The 21,826-nt window shown below is 41.3% G+C and overlaps 1 protein-coding gene and 1 long non-coding RNA gene across 5 annotated transcripts in view; one reads left to right on the forward strand and one right to left on the reverse strand.

Annotated features, from left to right (window-relative positions):
* The window catches only part of plekha7b (pleckstrin homology domain containing, family A member 7b), an 81,394-nt gene that overhangs the window by 50,085 nt on the left and 9,483 nt on the right, over positions 1-21,826 (reverse strand). The window lies entirely within an intron of this gene.
* On the forward strand, positions 16,760-20,556 carry LOC120721097. Its single transcript, XR_005693110.1, has 2 exons — positions 16,760-16,908; positions 19,107-20,556. It is a non-coding gene; the product is annotated as an uncharacterized LOC120721097 (long non-coding RNA).

The raw sequence follows: 21,826 nt of genomic DNA on the forward strand, positions 1-21,826 counted from the left end.
AACTAATGTCAACTAACACAGCAGGATGATTGTTGCCCCTTTTAGACATGTACTCCTTTCTATTAATCTGAGGGCATGTGAACCTTTTTGATTGAATCTAGTAACATTTACATTTTTTTAAATGGCATGAGTCTGCCACTTTCCATCTCGCTTGCTCACACGGTCTCATACTTTCCAACTAATCTCATGCCAAATTTGAGGAAGTATCAAACTTGCCCTATGATGGGGCAAGAGTTAATGAAATGATGAATGTTCCCTCTTCTCTTTTAATAATAATAATAATTATTATTATTGTAAAGTAAATCTGTACAAAATACAAAGACTTCTTTTTTTTCCACATTTCCAGAGCAAAAGAGCATCACAGCGAAGTGTGTGAAGTTGCAACTTAATTACTGATTATAATAAATTATTTGCCACATTGAAACAGACCTGATCAGGAGCTAACCACAAATGACACTGTGTTCTTCACTTTACAATCATACAGTCTGATCATTTGTTTGATCTGTATGATGGATTTAAATGTCAGAGTTGTGTGAAACTCTGAATGAAGCCATGAGAACATTAACATCAAAGTGAACTATTTCTGCATGACAGGATGCCCTTGTTGTAAGAGATGAAGGCAGCAATATTATGTACCCCATGCCTAAAAAAAGACTGTGCCAACACAGACTTAACTCCTTCCTTACTGACACAGACAGGAAGGTACTGTATTCTAGGTCATTCTGAAGTGGAGTGCTTCAGTTCAGTTCAATTACATTTTTATGTACAAGAGCAGTAGCCTCAATGCACAACAAATATTAAAAAGAAACCAAAATGATCCCATAATCCCCATTGAGCAAGCACTTGGCAACAGTGGAAAGGAAAAACGTGTTTTTAACAGGAAGAGACTGCTGGCATAACCAGGCTCAGGGAGGGGCAGCCAGCTGCCATGACCAGTGGAGAGTGAGAGCAAAGAGAGACAGGACAAGAGGTAAACTATAATAGAGAGCCCAAGTTTAATAATTGCTAATCATTAAATATGGTAGTGGTGTATAAATACAAAGGGAGTGAAAAAGAAATGCTCAGTGTGTAACTGTGTAATCCCCCCCCTACACACCGAAAGCCTAAGTCTAATACAACAAGACTATAAGCTTTACGAAAAAGTAAAGTTTTAAGCATAATCTTAAAAGTAGAGTGAGTCTGTGTCCTAAATCCAAACTGGGAGCTCACTTGCATATGCAACAAAATCAAGCAAAAACAGTCAAAATAATTAAAACAAATCTTAAGCATGAAATATAAAAACAAAAAAGATCGATTTCTTTCTTTGATAACCTGATTTCCCCTGTGGCTAAGGAACACTGAACACTGAAGCATATGCTTCTGTTTTACATACTGAGCCTCAGGCTCAGCAGCTAAATACAGAGCCCAACCCGCATCACAAAGCCAAACACAGCTAAATGCTTAGCTGTGCAATGTAGGACAGAAGGGGATGTGAAGTGTGCAGGAAAGCTAAAGCTGAAAATCTTTGGGCAGAAGATAAACACAGGGCTGTTAGCTGTGCTGACTCCAAAGCTAAACATACCACCAAGATCCAACAGTCAGATCAATTTTACCAAAAGTCACCAATTTTGACACTTTCATAGTGCGATAATGGTTTAACTCATTAAACTTTTATTGTGCCTTCTTACATTATGACTCATTTGAATTTGTCTGACTCACCCTTGAATCTCCCCCTTCCCACCCATGTGTAGGAGGCTTAACTAGCAAAGTGATCATGGCACTGTCAGCAGAATAAAATATATTAAAGAGCATGAGCCTGTGAAATATAACAATGAATCAGAAGAGATAAAAAGATGTTAGCTCCCCCATTCCTTCTGCTCTCTTCCTTCTATTGTCCCTACCCATAGCCTCCCATCTGGGTAACTTATGAACTAAAACAAGGCAGTACATAAAAGCAGCAATGCGTCATTCTGGAAGCAGAACAAATAGACAGAAGATAAAATACTTCACAGGTCAGCGATATCCTCTAACACCCTTTTCCCCCCATCTAATTCCTGTAAAAACACACAACACAACTGAATTAGTAACTCCGGCCCATAATGCAATGAGCTTGTCTCTCAACTCAAAGATGAAAAATGGAACAAACATACTCGAAGGTTTTACTGAGCTCTTAATCTTGCCATCAGATGATGTATAAAGGTGAATATAAAAACAAAAATAAAGTCGACTGAAGCAAAGTTATATGTGATAAAGTTTAAGAAACAGAGACTTGGAGGAGAACATACAAAGTTGTGAAAAGTTAGAGTAACTGAAGAAATATTTTCCCTCTTTGTACCTTACATTCGTCTTTGATGGCAGGAGTGGTGATAAATAAATTGTGCAACATATCCTTGAGGAGAGAGATTAAGGGGGAAAGTCTGGCTGGAACAACCTATAAAAGATTTTTAAAAGTAAAGGTCTGTCAATAAGCAACAGTCTTCATCTGCAGTTTATTTATCTGGCACATAGCAACATGTGAGCTAAATTAAACCCCAGAATCCAGCACAACATAGTAAGGTGGTTGTTTAAACTATCATTTTTCAAGCAAACCTGATGATAAAGCATAGCTGTGGCATCCTTTGTAAAACTAAGGCTATGCAATCACATGACAGCCATTCACGATTTGTGTTTATAGTGGGGCAATGTTTTTGAGCAGTGACATGCATATAAATGAATTTACAAAAAAAGACTATTCCCAACAACCCGTCAGATTAAACATTTTCAATAATCAGTGCCAAAGCAAAATTATGAAAGAAGAGGAGATGAGAGAATTCTGTGGAAATCGTCTGTACATCTTTCTTGCACTCAACTGCATTCGTCATTGATATTCATAATAAGTGTCAGAGCTGTCACAGCATCTTCCCTGTAAGCATAAAACTGATTTTGCAGTGGTGCATCATGCACCGCCTCTTAACACTCTTCCCATGTGTACACAGATGTGTTGTATGGGTGGGGGTGGGGGTGGGATGGATGCAGCATTATATCTAGTATATAATTTACATGGCAATCGATTCAGCAACACCAAATATCGATATTTCATGAAATAAATTAATATACTCGGGGAATGCTATGAACAAGAGCGCTCATCGCATGCACAATCATCTTTACTTACATTAAATCAGCTCGACCAAAAAAACATCCAACACTGGACATACTTAGCTTGACAAAGCTACTTCCTAATTCCAGAGCAAGCTAATGGCTCAGTCACACGGGGAAAACTAGGACAAAAAAATCAGTGGCTGCACGGTGATTGCATTGATTTATTGTTTTGTTTTTGTTTTGTTTTTTTAATATTCTGCAACTGATGATTGCCCAGGACATCCAGCAAAAAGTTGCAGTCTGACTTGGACTGACTACAATCCATCTCAGAGAGATTGTCAAAGATTAGAAAATAATTACTGCCTAATTTATAAATGCAGACAGATTGCCAGCACATCGCCATCAGTGTGAATGAGCCTTTGTCACTGAGCACAACTCGAGGGGACTCTACTCAGCTGGCTGCAAACTACTTGTATTCTGGTTATATTTAGAATAGGATGGTTGCTGAATGCAAATGTAACAGTTAAATGGAAATTTCTGTTAAATGTGATTTTCTGCTTAAGTAGACAGCAACAAATATGTGATTTTTATGACTTATCGCAGTTCATTATCAGAAACAGATTGCACTTAATTGCCAACTTGACACCATTAAATTGCAGACTGATAGCAGACTGACTCTGTCTCAAAGCAACATTAATTGCAGATTTTAGGCTACGTCCACACGTACACGGGTATTTTTGAAAACTGAGATTTTCCGTTTCCGTTTTTAAAAATAATCCCGTCCACACGTAAACGCAGAAATGAAGTAAAACGCTGCTAGGAACATGCCAAAACAACAGGTGGCGATATATTCCTAACTGTGTAGAAATGTTGGCCAATCAGAAGTCTAGAAGCCTCGGTGGAAAATAGTAAACAAGGATGGGGCATAGAAGCAGAAGCGAGTCGTATGTGTGGAGGGACAGTAACTGTGTGTATATGTAAGCATTTAAACACTGCAGAGAGTAGAATTAACAGTAACAGTATTGTAGAAATTCATTTCACCGAAACAATAATGTGGCGCACAGTGTGACGTCAAAAAAGGCGCACACCTTTGATGCTGCGTTTTCTGCGTTTTTCTCGTCCACACGTAAATGCAAAAACGGAGTTTTCAAAAATATCCACCCTGGCCGGAGTTTTTAAAAATCTCCATTTTCAGTGACCGAAAACGCCGTTTACGTGTGGACGAAAGGTGCAAACGCATAGAAAAATCTGCGTTTTCAAAAATACGCGTGTACGTGTGGACGTAGCCTTAGTGACAGTGTTGGTATGTTTGTCAATCTCATTTTGCAGGAGAAAAAAAAAGACAACTTTATCTTATTGGGTAATACAGATACTGACTAAATTTATATTTGCGGCCATAATGAGCAATCGACAATAGGTGACAAATCGCATTATATGTTATTGCAGCGTATCATAAAATGTTAAAAGAATTGCAATAATACCATATTGTGAGTGAAGTATTGTGATAACATCACACCATGGGTTGTCTGATGATTCCCACCTCTAATGTGTAATGCTTTCTTATGCTGCCAGTAAACCTTTACAGAATCTTCAGTAACCCAGCTTGTCTTCACTTCTTCAGGTGACAGTGAGAGATGACTGCTCTTTCTTCAGAATAAGAGAATCAATTGCATACAACAGCCATGAAAAGATTTATAAAAAGACAGATGAAGAGTTCCTGAAAAAGTGAAAACTGGTGAACAAAAGCACAAACCAAAATGTGGCTCGTCACCACTGTGTGCATCAGAGTTATCTGGACTAGCATCACCAACTAAGTAAGAATATGTGGCCTAAAAATGCAAATCTTAAAAATATGTGTCTTAAAAATGCAGGCACGGCCTACCTCAGTGCTAGCCCCATGCAGCAGCAGTTATCATTTATGAGGTTTATTCCGAGCATTTTTCTGTCTTTGACCTGTCTGCACCCAGTTTTGAACAGTACCAAATGATGGATGTGCAGAATGAATGTGTCTGACTCGCACAGCGAGAATATCTGTCACGTTTCCCTGAGCACACACAGAGTGACAAACTGCATATGTTCATGCACAGATTATCTCTCTGATCTCTAAACCCCATAATCCCACAACATCAAAAACTGAATCAATAAAAAGCTAACAGATAAACAGACTGTGAGCAAGACACCATGTATCAGATACAAAAATTCCAGTTCATAATTTGCAAATATTCAAATAAAAAAACACTATATCTGAATCTTTTTCACAAATAACAACATTTCTTCTATTCAATTTACAGTATGCCAGGCTACACAATATAAGAATAAACTGCAGTAATTAATAGAGTTGGTGAGCGCCGTATTAAACTGATAGATAAATAATGTGGGCAATTAGGTGGCGATACTGTGGCAAAACTGCACAGACTTGAAACTGACACAGCAGTTTGTTCTGTCTTCTGGGTGAATGTTTTACTTCAGAAGAGCTGGCAGAAAACCTTCTCATTACACAAAACACCGGCCCTCCTTTATTCCCCCTGAGCGTAAAACACCTTCCATAACCCTTTATACCCTGTTTCTTGTCTCGCTACCACTTTGATGCAAGGGGAACAAATCTTCCTTCATTTGAAACTAAATGGTAGAGATGCTATCAGTGCATTGAAAAAAAAAAATTCCAATTGTTATCAGTCCCTGCATATCACCCTCTCTAGCTTTTAGCAGGCTCAGAAGGTGCTCCTCTTTTATTGTAACCTGTGATAAACAGAGGACAGTATTGGAGGCTCTCATAGGCCTTAAGAGGTGCATATAAAATTTTTTTTTTTTTTTTTTTTTTTTTTTTTTTTGAGTCACGTTCTTTGAGAACCATTAGACATGGCGGCGCGCACAGACGCAGCGGCCCGGAGCTCCTACATTTTTGCACTTTTGGTGGTACTGTGTATTATTTCACACAGTCTGGGGTTACTTCAATACAACAGAGATGATCTACTACAACTAAGCCGTGGAGATCTTCAACTAACATCCGAGTATCTCATCCCCCCGGAGATCGTTAAGCAACCCCCGGGGCTACCCGCAACAGCAAGCCGCAGGAGGAGACGTTGCGAGCGGAGGCAGAAGAGAGGCAAGCGGGGAGGCCTGTGGGCACGGCTAAAGACTAGTCCATTTAAACCACCACTCCCGATCATATTCCTCTCCAACGCCCGTTCAATCCGTTACAAACTGGATGAAATACGACTGCAGATCGCCACTCGACGGACTTTTAACAACTGTTCGTGCATGATTTTCACTGAAACCTGGCTGGACAGCACCATTCCCGATGCGGCTATTGATCTAGCAGGCCGCACCGCCTATCGAGCCGACAGGTCTGCGGACTCGGGTAAGAAGACTGGCGGGGGGCTGTGCATCTATATTAACAACTTTTGGTGCACGAACGTCACGGTAACGGAAAGACTGTGCAGTACAGAGGTAGAACTGTTGGTGTTAAAGTGCCGTCCATTCTATCTCCCTCGGGAATTTTCTGCCGTTTACATCTGCGCTGTTTACATTCCACCAGATGCTAATGCTAAGCTAGCGTTAGCACAATTGAGCAGCAGCATCAATAACAGCCTGGTAGCACACCCGGACAGTGTCTTTATTGCGGCTGGGGATTTTAACCACGCGGACCTGAAATCTGTACTTCACAATTTCCACCGTAATGTGAAGTGTGCTACCAGAGGAGATAGAACGTTGGACCAGGTGTACACCAACATGGCGAATGCATACAGAGCCCAGGCTTATCCCCACCTGGGTCTGTCAGACCATCTCTCCCTTCTGCTACACCCAATATACACACAAAAGATCAAGAGCACTGGGATTACAACCAAAACCGTGAGAACATGGCCGCAGGATGCTATTCCGATGCTTCAGGACTGTTTCCACTGCACAGACTGGGATGTATTCAAGGTGCAGGACACTGACAATCGTGTCGCATTGGACAGTTACACCTCCACTGTCTTGGACTACATCTGTTTCTGTGTGGACATTGTAACAACTTGGAAACGATTCCGTGTGTTCCCTAATAATCCACCCTGGATGACACACGGAGTTCAACAACTTATTCGAACAAGGAACAACGCTTTCAAATCCGGGGACCAGGAGGCATACAGTGCTGCCAGGGCCAACCTGAGAAGAGGCATCAAGACTGCCAAGCAGCAGCACAGGAGGCGTATCGAGGCCAGGTTTGAGAACAACACAAACCCAAGGCAGGTCTGGGAGGGCATCAGGGCTATCACGGACTACAAAAGGAGAACACCATCACCCTCAGCCGACAGTTCTACTCTGGCTGAGGATCTAAATCTCTTTTATGCCCGTTTTGATAGGGAGAACACCGACCCTGTCCTGTCCCCTCTCCCCTCAACCAATCCTGCTCCAGTCCTGAGCACTCATGAGCTGAGGCGTGTGTTCCGGAGCATTAACCCCAGGAAGGCGGCCGGGCCAGATGGAGTGCTGGGCCGGGTGCTAAAAGACTGTGCTGCGGAACTGGCGGACGTCTTCACCTCTATATATAACACCTCGTTGTCCTGTTCACTGGTACCATCCTGTTTCAAAGCAGCAACCATCGTTCCCATCCCAAAACAGTCAAATGTCACATGTCTGAACGATTTCAGACCTGTGGCACTCACCCCCATTCCCGCCAAATGCCTGGAGAGACTGGTCATTAAACACATCAGAGCTGCTTTTCCACCATCCCTGGACTCGCACCAGTTTGCATACAGGGAGAACCGGTCAACCGAGGATGCGATCGCCACAGTGCTGCACACATTACTGAAGCACTTGGAACACAGGAACACCTATGCACGGCTCCTCTTTGTAGACTACAGCTCGGCTTTTAATACCATCCGGCCATACAAACTCCGTCCCAAACTCCACCAACTGGGACTTAACTCCTCTCTGTGCAACTGGATTGTGGACTTCCTCACTAACCGTAGACAGAGTGTCAGAGTGGGTAAGAACACCTCTTCCACCCTTGTGGTCAACACCGGTGCCCCTCAGGGGTGTGTTCTGAGCCCTCTGCTATACACTCTCTACACCCATGACTGTATTTCCTCCTGCGCGTCCAATCTCATTGTTAAGTTTGCCGACGACACTACAGTGCTCGGACTTATATCCAACAACGATGAGACAAACTACAGGACAGAGGTGCAACAACTAAAGTCATGGTGCCACGACAATAACTTGGTCTTAAACACCAAAAAGACCAAGGAGATCATTGTAGACTTCCGGAAGAAGGGTCATAACAACCATCTGCCTCTCTTCATTGGCAGTGAGGCGGTGGAGAGGGTGAGCAGTTTTAAATTCTTGGGGGTAACTGTGACCGAGGACCTGTCCTGGGGCAACCATATCACCTCAGTTGCACGGAAGGCCCAACAGCGCCTCTACTACCTGAGGAGACTGCGGAGCGCACACATTCCCAGATCTCTGATGTTGAACTTCTACAACTGTGCCATCAGCAGCGTTCTGACGTATGGATTTCTAGTGTGGTTCCCCAGCTGCACCAAGGCCGATCAGCAAGCACTCCAGCGGGTGGTGAAAGAAGCTGGCAGAATTATTGGAACAAGTCTGCCAGAGATCAGTAATATCTTCCCCACTCGCTGTCTGAGGAGGGTGCACAGTATCCTGCGGGACCAACATCACCCTGCGCGCCACCTTTTCCATCTGCTGCCCTCAGGGAGAAGGTACAGGTCTATACAGGCCAGAACATCCAGACTGGCCAACAGCCTGTATCCACAGGCTGTGAGGCTCCTGAACTCTCTGCCCCCCTCTCACGGACAATAACCATATCCAACTTCTTAATAGCAATGAACTGGTCTGCATTGGTGCATCATATCTTTATTCTCTTCCCCCTCCTCCCCCCCCCCCCCCCCCCTCTTTCTTAAATAGATAACTATCATATCTGATATCATATCTCACAGTACAATAATATTGAATGGGTTGCACTGTTGTACTTTGTCATGTTTCTCAGGTCTTTGTCTGAATTTCTACCAACATTACTTGTCAGGTTCTCATGTTATTGCTAAGGATTGTCTATTGCATTGGAGTCACACTGGGTTAAATATGTACACTTGGGTTTTAAGGGGTATTTATTATTTTCTTCTTTTTTGGGTTGTATGGAAGCCCCAAACGCAATTTCATTGTTCTTGACAATGACAATAAATAAATACTACTATACTAAAATGTCTTAGTAGCCAACAGAGCTTTGTAACATGCACTATCTAGTAGTATGATGATAGATCTAACTGAACTGCACATGACACATCCAAAAGACTCAAGCTACCACTGAATAGGGTAATAGCTATCTAATAGCTGACAGAGGAGACCACTTAATAGTGATATAACTACTATAGTGTAAGGCACAGGAGAACATATATATATATATATATGTTCTCCTGTGCCTTCAGTTCACCATATGCTCTTTACAATGTAGTGAAACAAAGCAGATGTAGCTGTATCTTACTGTAGCCTTAAGGCTTACATTATCTGAACCAGGGTAATCCCCGTTTTCCACATTTCATGAAAGCCATGTCACTTGCCAGTGCTTTTGTCCAAAAGCAGAGAAGCAGATAAACAGCCACTGGATTCTCTAACAATCGGATTCAGCTAACCCTCATGCTGTGAAACATGTCTAAATCCCTTACACAATTGTGTCAGAGACTTTATTATATCATCCAGCCACTAAATACCCTCTACTTAACCCTAACCAGCACACGTGCACACACACACACACACACATACAGATATATGAAATCATCCCGATGAAATGTATTTATTGTAAATGTCTTCACTTCATTTACATGTAGTGACAGTTTTCAAAAAGTGATTATGTTGGTAAGAATCCAAGGCCTGAGAGCATCCAAGTTTGTATAGCACAGCACTTTCTTTCTTTTTTCTAAACCACACGCTTATCTTTACCATTGAATGTGTACAGTGTATCTAAAATAACGAAGACATTTCTGAAATCTCATCAAGGATGGCGAATGCTTTCTTCCGTCACATTCTTTCCTTCGCGGGACTGAGTCGGCTCTTTCTGTGTGAGGGTGTCTGTGTGCTGGGAGCTACCTGTGCCCAGATTGCCTGAGGCTTAGAGAAATCTCTCCTGCAGTTCTCATTACAGAATCTGAGAAGACACACAACCCAGAGTACAGGCAGCCAATGAACACACTCCCACTGGGGAGTTATATTACAGTGATACACGGGGTTAAGACAAAAAGCGGCTACTCCACGACTGCAGTGCTCTGTGGCAATGAACAACACCCAGGCACCACACACAAAGGCCCCTGCAGTCCAGAAACCACACAACATCAACTAGAATTTGTCCAGGCTTCATGTCTGCTGCACACATAGCTATTTTTTTTCCCTGGTATTCCCTTACTGAGACCAGAGGAGCACAGTGATGACATTAAATCCTTCATCACTAGACCACATGATTGCACATCAAATGTTTAGAATTATTATTTGTTACCACAAGTTTTTTCTTTAACAAAAAACATGTAATAACACATTGCATCTCTCTCTGTTGGCTGCCAAAGCATGCATGCTATCACAGTTCAACATGGAAATTAAACTGATGGATTAAATTAATTAGGTGAGGGTCCACTTGGCTGGCAGAGGGTAAATGAAGGCTATTTTTAGCCCTCTGTATCCTGTGTGTGAGGAAAGCTTGCTGTGACTTAGTAAGTTTATTAAGGCAGGGAAGGTAGGCCACATCTGGTGCACAGCTCGAAAACTCTTACCAGCCAGCAGGATGGAGATTTTACTAGAACAGTCTCTTCCCTGGAATCTCTATCCCACTCACAGCGGCTCAACTAAATAACAGTTTGGGGGATTTAAAAAGGTCACGATCTTAATACACTGAGAAGACCCTCCCTTTTCAAATGCTTTAACCTTCTGTTAAGTATCACCATTATAGTCTATTCTTAGAAATAGTAAGTCTCCCTGGAAATGTGCAGTGGGGCGGGGTCTGTCCCCTGTATTCAAAGCTATTCTATCCACTGCACCTATTTTTGGTGTTTCATTTTTCAGCCTGAAGTGCTCCAGCCATTCAATCAAAGACATGACCTCTATGTCAGATAAGCATACAAATGAAGCACTATGGCTTTTGGCTACATTCCACTCTGTGGCCGAGGACTGAAGCAGGAAGGATGAGCTGTGCTGGGTGTGACTGGGGACTGTTTTGGTGAACTAAACATTGAGTCAGATGTTCAACACTAGAAGGTGAGCATTAGCTAATCCATTAAAACCAGACAACCGCACAGGACTGGAAAAAACTCACCAGTCTCATTAATGTTATTTCAACATGTGCTATGCTGTTAATGTAGCATACTGCAATTAAAAGACTATTGATTCAAAGATGATCCAAGCCATCACGCTCTGCTATTTGCTGATCTTAGAAGAAATTTTGCAGTGTGGTGTTTACTGCCTCTGTGGCAGAGAGCACTGCGGGGGATCTGGCCGATGCAGAAGCATATGTAGGAATGATAAACAGGCTAAGTAACCTTATCGCTTCAGCTAACATAAAGACCCTGACAGAATGGCAATAAGCTTGATGTAGTTTGTGCAGATCAATAAATGGATGGTTTCCATGTCACATCCCATTTAAAAGTGGCATTAACCACACCAATAAACCAAAGAGCAGCTTCAAAATTGCCGGCTTCAAGCTGCTCTTTGGCTTTTCATACACTGGGCTTCGAACTGTGTTAATGTAAAGCTGTCTGTCTACAGCAGCATGCATACTATATGCTGCTGTATGAATTACATATATGATCCATTTTGAACAATTATACTAATGTAACAATTTAGTCTTTTATTTAAGGCAACAGTGCCCACTGCATGTAGTTTATAAAGTGTAACATATAGGATTTGAGGTGTGTAAGAAACATGTAACATACAGCAGGTGTGCTGTTTGTCTGCATATGTAAAGGGTCCTAACAAACAGCAAGTGCACTAAGAATAAACACGCACTCCCATGTAAACTACATTCTTTTACAAGTCTGGCTCACTCTGAACTTAGGACTGCATTAAACCCCTGCAATAGTCTAACCTATAGAGAGATCTACATTAATGTATACAAGCCCAAGGGATCACAGTTCTGCTGACATCAACACAGCAATCAGTGACCTGTGATCATGAGGCACTGCAGTGAGCATCTCCCTCTCTCTCTCTCTCTCTTTCTTTTCCCTCTCTGTCTCTTCACCCCCGTAAAGACTGATCCAGTTCGCACAGGTACACACACCCTCCAAAAGCAATCAGTAGGTTTATAGAGGCATAAAAAGCCAGATGCCTTGTTGGCAGCAAAAAGAGATAGCGGACACTTTTCAGCATGCCTCTGAAATCTGCCTGCCTGCATGTAGACTTTGTACAAACACTTAACAACATGCAATCTAAAGCATTTTATTTCCTGCCTGCTGGAAAGCCTTAGCACACACACACACACACACACAGCTCCCGACAAGCTACGCAGCAATACAGTCCCATATATGTGCTAAGAGAGGGGCTGGGATACACACCTGTGAGTCGCCCCATACACTGGCTGCCTCTTGTAGGAGACGTGTGAGGTTGATTGTCCTGGCTGGCCCAGCATGTTAGCTGCAGGTCTGTGATTTGCTGTGCTGTGCTCGTCTCAGTGGTGCCTGTGTGTGTGTACTTCTCTCAGCTGGTAGTGCCGCTGTTGCTGACGTCCTCTGCTGAGCCCCGTGGCGTCAGTTCATTCAAAACATCCACCTTCCCGCCTTTGCTGCTTAGGTGAAACTAAAAATATATGCAATCACCGAAGTGTACCCGGTTTCTGAGTGACACCCGTGTGATTGGTATTATCGAGGCCAATCAACCTCACCAATAAGTCTTTTAAGAGGTCCCAAAGCACAAACTAACACCACAGGTACAAAGAATAAGCCATAACAATATAATCATAATCTCTTCCCTCTTTCCCTCCCATTAACGGTACTCTTTTCTTCCTCAGCTCTCCTCCTTCTCTCTTCTAATAAATGCGTTCCTCAGCAGAGCTCTGTCGCCAGAGCACTTCCCTGAACTGGATGCTTTGCTCCATTCTCTCTGCAGTCATGCAGCCAATACACAGCATAAAAGGGGGGAGTTAAGGAGGAAGGAAGGAAGGATGGATGGATGAGGAATTTTTAAAAAAAAAGAGATGAGGGGGTGAGGAAAAGGGAGAGAATGGGTAGCAGCATCCAAAATGCTGCAGTGAGAGCACTAACTGGGACCAGAGAAAAACTACATTAGCTTCACTTCACAGGCTCTCTGTAAAATCCAGGAATGATTTTAAAATCCATCTCCTGACATACAAAGTCCTGAACGATCACATCCTATCACTTCTAAAAGGGGGATCTATTATGCTCTTTCTTACTTTCTCTAACAGATATTGTTTCAGTCGTGGTTGCTCATATGAAACATGGCCAAAGTTTCAAAACTGCAGTCAGTCAGTGTGCAAGGGCCCCGACTCCACACTCCTCTAAATGCTTTATTTCAGACAGTGTTTTTTCTACTCTTGAATCTGTTACTTTCAGAGACACTATGTCCTTAATAAAATCATTCCAGGTGCACAGAACCAAACCTTAAAGGCACTTGTTTTAGAAAGGATAATAAAAGGGGCTGCACCAGCGGACAGTATAAGATAGAAAAGGATTGTTTACGACTGTGAAACATGCAAAGCTGTTCTTTTAGAGTACTAAAATAAATCTATCTTAAATATCCAAAAATATCAAAGTAAGTGTTTTAGCAAGTACACTGAGAGCTAAAGCATCCAGATATCAGGCCCCTCTCGTGTGGGACAAGCTCTCAGTTTGGGTTTGGGAGGCAGACCCCACCTCCCCCTCCTTTTGTACTTTTAAGATTAGGCTTTGTTTTTTTTTTTCCTTTTTTCTAAACTCTTAGTTATGCTGCAATAGGCTCAAGCAGATGGAGGTTCTACCATGATGCACTGAGCACCGCTCCTCTTTTTCCTCTCACTTTTACTCCCCCGTGCTACTGCTGCATGTCAAATGTGTTTTCCTGTTTGTTGTTCGTCATCACTTTATGATCTTGTCTTTCCACTGGCTTAAAACAGATGGCTGCCCCTCCCAATCATTTGATTGCTAAATTTGGAATACTTGAAATTCTTACAATATGAAGAGCACTTGATTACTTTTGTTGTGATTTATAAGCCTATAATATTAAAACTGAACTGAGCTGAAGTAAGTACTAGAAATATACTATGTTGTAAATGCTTATTCTGCCAGAAAGTATGATGGAAAAGTTTATTACATGAAAAGGCGATGACTACAGTTTATACTCTCTATATTCCCATGTTACCAGTCTCTACAAATGATCTTCTAATGATGTTTTTCTTTTGCACACATTACCTCAGTCCTTCTGCATATGCACAACAGGACAATACTGTCCAACATGATGAATTTAAACACCAAGAAAAGACAAAAGGGGAACATTTTGCATAGCGGAGACATCAGATAACATGAGAAAGTGAAGACTATAAACCAAAGAGACTGACGACTATGTCATGCTACAAATACCTTCAATTAGCTATTAAAGCAGTTAGGCTTTAAGTGAAAATTAATCTGATGGCACCTGAGCACACAAGTACACACATGAACATGTAGTCGATGTGTCCTGCTGCTGCTGCTGCTCTCATTCCCTTAGTTTCACCCTCTGCTGCTCTTTCTCATCCATCTCCACACTGCTTCACATCTCATTATCATACCACAGGAGTCAGAGGCATGGCGCTGCAAGTAAAGACTTCAACACTGTGGCGATAATACCAGTCTGTCAGATGTCTGGGTCCGACCACCACCAAACACCATCTGAATTGTGTCCTAGCCACCTCTTTCAACATATTCATGTATCGCACTGCACAGTTTTAAAGGTAATTAATTTAATTGAATGGACTAACGCCAACATACAAATCATATCAGATGTAAAACAGCTTCTTCTTCCTATAAATATAATGGCTGTTGTCAGCACTACTAGGTATGAAGAGACAAATGGCTACTTGTACACCCTCAGCAGGACTGATATCAAACATAGCACATCAAGCGTACGAGGCCAGATACACACAAAAATAAGCCCACACCTTATAAACAGACACAGCGTCCATTCAAACTTTAAAATGACTGTCGCTCATTCAACAACTGTAGAAATGGGGTAAGTGCACTTGTTAAGTTACTGCTTTTGACTGATCTGGTCCCTGATTGTTAGCGTAGCATTTAGCCATATCTTTTGCTAAATGCTAATTATCTCTGTCTCTCCTCTACATTCACTTTAACTTTCTGTTATGTTGGGCAGCTGTAGAGATGCAGGCAAACGCGGCAAGCTTTACAGAGGGGTGGGGGGGATAATGAATGTACACATATACATACATCTGTGGGTGGCTCACCAATACACCATCATCACATTGCTAAGATCAGTCTGCTGAGGCGCATCTGATGATGTGATTTCTAAAGTTCCGTAAACACTCCACTGCTCCCCAACATTAAGTCTGCCACTGTCTGTAATAAATTAACTACTATGCAGATTTCTCATTCTAAATGAAACCGTCCAATACAGAATACATAAGTAATATTCACCCACCAGAATTAAATATTAATACATAGAAAGGGCAATCACCGCATTGCATTATGCACTACCAGAAATTAGCACTGTTTTCTTGATAGTACACTTTGCTTTACTTACTTTCCTACTTAGAGATTTTGAATGCAGACGTTTTATTTGTAACACAGTATTTTACTAATGTGATATTACTGCCTGATTTACAGTAGGTGACAGATCAGAATACTCAGAAACTCGCTGCACAAGCAGTAGCATTTCAAAAAGTGTGAAACTACTGAAAGTAATCTATAACAGGAATCGATTTACATGCAAAGAAGAGAACTGAGATCTGTGGAGGGTACTCGAGCACTTAGATAAGTAATAAAATTACAAAGAGGACAAAGCAATGAAACATTTTAATGCTTGCAATAAAAAGCTTCATCAATATGATGAAGTGAACAACAGACAGAACAATGCGTTTCTTCAAAAGTTGAAACTGTTTGTAGAACAGGTCATTCTATTTTTGTCCCAAGACAAATGTGTTGGACATTACAGTCACTAAGTATATAATAGACTAATCTACATACTACTGGCTTGTTTCTAAAAACTATAAAATCATATATATGCACATGTTGCTACTCACCAGTTTAGTGATCAGACGTAATGCAGTGAGTCCACTTAAAAAGCCTCAGATGTCCACATCTGTCCTGATTCTGAAGACAACCAATAGGGAGTGTCCCTTTCTGCTCTCTTAACATATGAAAACTGAGCTTGCTAAAGTGTATGCTAGTGGGTGTGCTAGAAAGTAGAAAAAGAGGGGTGTCAGATAGGAGCATAACTGCTGTTTCAGCCCTCTCTCTCTCTCTACTCTTGATCAATCGGTAACACTGGCGGCCCTTGCAGAATATAGCTCTACTTATGCTCACTGGGGAATAATAAAATAACACTTTGCTGCTTAGTGTCGATGCAGAAGCTGGTGATGAGAAAAAGAGCTGGACCTGGCCTAAAACAAAACTCTAAAGGTGCCGCTCTTTTTGATTATCACAGATGAATAGTTATCACCTCTTTGTGGTGTCCAGCAAAGTGCTGACCTTGGTCTCTGACTGCAACCAGAGCCTTCCGTCTCACCCAGAGTCCTCTTTATCAGATCACATCCCAGTCCGCCTGGGGGAGAGAGGAATGGACGGAGAGCAAACCTGAGTGGCTGGTGCAGGCTGCTGCAGTGCCGGTTCAATAATCCACAGACAGACATATAGATAAGACCAGAGGGCTGAATGAAGGTGGTCAAACCTGAGGGTAGGTCAATCCATACCATGTCGATATCCATACACTGCTTTTATCCCGGCTACCGTATAACAAATTAAGGTTTTTAATTTACTGTATCTGATCCATCCGGTTAGCAAACAGGAAACCCACAACACAACAAAAAAAGGTTTGAATTAACAGACTCTCAAATAGCTCAGAGAGACGGGATGTTCTGACATTTAGCTATACATTACAGAACAAATACACGAAAGGGGTAATCACACTGTGAGATGAATGGTGAATTATTATATCTCGTTAAAAAACAAAACAAGCTTGTAACTCAAGCTTGAGTTAGATGCTGTCATAGGATGAAACCACAATAAAAAAATATACCTGATTCAACACTTTATGTGTAATCTCCGTTATCTGACCTTGTCATTGGCAGAGATGGAAAAAAAAATGTGTGATAAACCACCAAACTGTCAATAAGTGTCTTGGTGAAGTGTACAAAGACGCAACAGCAGTATCTAGTGGCTACATGCAGAACAGCACCATGGTTCTCCTGCTAGTGCTTCAGCAGGTCTCATTGATCCGATGACAGTTGAGAGCCGGTGCAGCATCGCAGAGACTGCAGTTTTAAAAACATGAATACATCGCTTAAAATTAGCACTTTTTTGTCACTATATAACTTAAACACAATGATTAGAGGTAATGCCAGATCACAGCAGGTTTTAATTAATCAATCAAAGATTTAGAATAGAAAAAAGAAGCACTGAGGAAAGGCTCATGAATACAAAATTAGCCATGCATCTTTGCACTGAGGCAAATTAAATTGGATCGGTTTGCAAGAAATCACACAGCTGTGTGGTCAATGTGCTCGATAAATGCTGCAGTGAGAGAAATTGCTCAAACCCTCACATCTGCTCTCAGTAGCAGTGGTCGGTCCAGTCTTTTCATTTCTTTTCTTTTTTTTTTTCACACTCAATATTCCATTAATGGAAACAGCAATATTCAATCAAGTAATCCACACTAAGCAACATTTTCTCACAGCTCATACACTCAATCTGCTGCTAACATAAGCTTATTGAAGTGTTTGGTTTTTCAGCCTTTTGGAATATATCAGCAGTAAAGCACCCTGCATGATTAGAAATTTCTAGAAACTTATCTGCAGAGAGATAGAGCATGTAGGATGTAGGATCATGTGCTTTGTAGGATGCACTGTAGCAATTAATAAGCAATTTTATAATAACGTTTCTCTCCACTTGGGTTAGCACAACAAGCTGCCAATGTTTGACATATATAGCCTTCACATTCACCACTTTTTAGCACACAGCTGTGTTAAATACTAAGCAGAAACTGAGAAACAAAAGCGCTCATTGGCAGTGTTTCTGACATTCACTCGATTGACAGCTCCACTTTGCCCACTGGTCACAAACTTTTTCCTGTTTGTCTTTTCGTACCAGGCAGGTTTGTCATAACCCGCAGCTTTGTGTGTTTGCTTGTTTTTTGTTTTGTTTTTTAAAAAGCAAGAAAACGGCTAAAACACCTAATAAAGAATACTCTGTGTGGCTGTATTAATTTAAGCAAGAGCTAAAGCTCTTTTATGTTAAATTATAAGCCACTGGTAATATTTATAATACAATAATTAATAACAATAAGTATATTCATTCATCCTTTTAACTGCTAATCCAGTTCAGGTGGGTTGGATAAGGGGTGGAGGTGCAGTGGAGCATATCACAGCTGACAACTGGAAAGAGGTGGAGTACAGCCTTGACAGGTCACCAATCCATCACAGGGCTAACACAGAGAGACAGACCCATTCATATTCACACTTAGTTTAGACTTACAAGTTAGCCTAACATTAAGAGCTTTAGACTGCAGGAGGAAACCCACAGAGTCACATGTAGACCATGCAAACATTACAAAGAAAGCCAGTTCAATTCAAATAAACTGCCCTTGTGGCTTGTTTGTGGCAGTTTTAGCACATGCTATGTTGCAGATTCAGAGTATGTTATAAATATAGTTAGTTAGAAAATTAAAAGATGTTTTACTCAGCTCATAAACCTTTACTTTACAGGACACATAATCACTGAAAACCAGTGGCTTTCCTGTATTCGTGGCAACACAGGAGCACTTGCTCACATTTAATCTTTATACTGCTTATCACTTTAAAGCAAACTCTGGGTAAAATACAAAGCATTGCACAAACAAAATGTAAGTTTTCTTTCGTTTCTTTTCCCATGTTACAGAGCATCCATCATTTCCTTTGTGCTAACTAATCACTTCTCCTGTCATCCGTCTGGTGAGATGAGGACACGGTGGGACCTGCTTCTCTCTGCAGTGGCTCCAGTCACACTCGGGCTCTGACAGAATGCGGCAGAAAGAACTGTCATCTGAATTTAATCAGAGAGAGGTATACAAACTGCTTTTCCTCCAGAGAGGCAGCTGAAATTACTACGGTCCAGAGCCTCTTTCTTTAATAAGTTGAAAAGAGTTGTAAATGATAGCTGACAAAAATGCTGCATGTTTCAATTTCTGTCACATCTTCCTGCATGCTAGTTAAAGTCAAAGATGGCATGCTTTACCACAATCATAGTAATGTAGTGACATGAAAACACTAATCAGGCACAGAGATACAATTCAAGGCTAAAAAAAGTATTACCTTGCCTCAGCCTGCCTCTCCTTCTCCTCCAAATTGGAGAGCTCCAGCTCTGCAACCACCTTTGTTTCATGATCAGCCCCGTCAGTCTCGTGCCTGATGGGCAGACAACTGCAACAGCAGGTCCCCATCCCAGCTCGGGCATCTCCCCTGCCCTGTTTCTGCTCTGACTCCTGCTGCTCCAGCTCTGACTTCTCAACCTGCTCAAGTCATCTAGACAGTGAATGACTCATTCTACATAATGTACATCATCAACCAGCGCACACCTCAGGCCTGCAGTCCAAACAAGGCCTGATAGAAAGCTTCCTCTGTATTCTGCAGAACAAAAGCTTACTGTACCAGACACTAAATCTGCTCTTTGTTTTCATCATCTTTATTCAGTCCACTGCTTCAGTCTCCATCCCTATTTGTAGGCCCAGGCAATACTGAGCATTATTTATTTTGTAACTGCCACAAACCCTATAATGAGTCATTGTGGACATGATGTTGACAATATGGCCCTTTTTTTAGAAAATCACTCTGACCTCAAATAAAAGTCCTGGCTGCCTCACACGTAAGTCGTGAAGATGGATGCAGAAACATAAGAGCTTTAGACATGATCTACTGATAATAACAACAAGTCGACATAAATAACCCAGCAAAGGTGAAAGCACCTGCTATCTCACCAGCAGCACATTTGCAAATCCTTGGCCAAGAGTCCAAATATCAATTTCACTGTCCGTGCATTTGCTGCTAAGATGACATTATCAGGTGCGCCGCTGCCTTTCTCATAGATTAATGATTCACGCTTCTAAGCAAGTTTATCATATTGTTTGTGTGTCTGTGTTGTCCATGTAGTTTGCATGTGTGTGTGAGTGAGATTCAAACAAGAAAAAAAAAGAAATCCAATAAGATCTTTGGCAGGCTGGCAAAACAGCAATACATCATATTGCTGTTTCCAGTACCCTGCAATGCATTCAGCCTGTTGGGTGTGTTTTTTAATTTCAAGAATACCACAAAAGGGCTGTTAAGTAAAAAAAAAAAAAAAATAGACACCTATAGGTTACAAAATAACCCACAATCATTTGGTAAAGTCACATAAAAACGACTAGCCTCAGCATGAAATATGAAATAATTAAAAACTCAACTCATCACAAGCCTCAGAATAGAAAGTATCGAAACAGGAGTCGACTATAAATCGCTAGTTCTGGGGTTGGAACGTGAACTGTCTGCCATCCCTACCACAATATTGGTAATGAATTATTCTAGGTCTCAACTGACCCCCTGCAAGACCCGAGTATCACATTTTTGGAGTGTTGTCTTAAACTACTGCTCAGTTAGTTAATGTATTTCATTAGTCTGCTGTAACTGAAAAAGAAAGAGAACTAAAAAAGTTCCTCCTCTCTCTTTCTCGCCACATCAGTGGCAGTATATCAGTGGTGCAACACAGCTGTGCTGACACTGAAACACCACATATTACCCCCACATACACCGCCACATTGTGAGTTGACAGTGCTCTTTTAAAACCCATCATTTTGTATAGCTTTGGAGTAAACCACTATTTTTCCCCACAGTCACAATATCACCATAATTTAAACAAGCAAACATTTACTTTTTTTAGTTATATAATCCCAGTTAAAACATTTCTGGAAAGCCGTACAGCACAAGTGGTGTAGCTGTGTAAAATAAGAACAACAATCTTCGAGTTTAATTAAAATGAGCTTGCAAAAGCTAAGCTACCAGTAAAAATATAGAAGCTAAGCTGATGATGCTGCAATAAGAATGTCTAAACGTCGCATGCTGTTTCAGAATTAGCCAGATTAATCGGTGAGTACGTATAAAATTAATTATGTTGATGCTTCAATAAATTTTTTTAATATATTCCCGAGTCAGTAGTTTAGTAAAAGACAAAGCCAACCTGGCAAAGCAGTTCCTTCAATATGTTGTTTTACTCCCTATCACAAACGTATCGTTTTTGTTTCAGCTATAATTTAAAATTTTCAAAATGTTTAAGAAAATTGCTTTACCATCTAATGCTTTAGAAGATATATGTGTGGTAACTTGATGCACTCATGTCAGAATCCCTGCTTAGTGGTTAGTGCTGTACAGTACAAGAATAAACAGTTAACAAATGTGCTTAAGCTACATTAAAAGTGATGCTATCAGATTCTGAAGACACAGAGTATGGTTGCTGTAGCAGTCTGTAGAGCCTAATGGATGCAGTTTAACAAACACAGCTGGCACAGGTGGACAAGAAAAAAACACTGCAAATGAAACGTGGAGCAGAGCCGATTTTCAGATAAAACCAACCTTCACCGATGCTTTGTTGAA

Source organism: Simochromis diagramma, unplaced genomic scaffold (genome assembly GCF_900408965.1).
Source record: "Simochromis diagramma unplaced genomic scaffold, fSimDia1.1 OVJJ01000603.1, whole genome shotgun sequence".
Lineage (NCBI taxonomy): Eukaryota > Metazoa > Chordata > Actinopteri > Cichliformes > Cichlidae > Simochromis > Simochromis diagramma.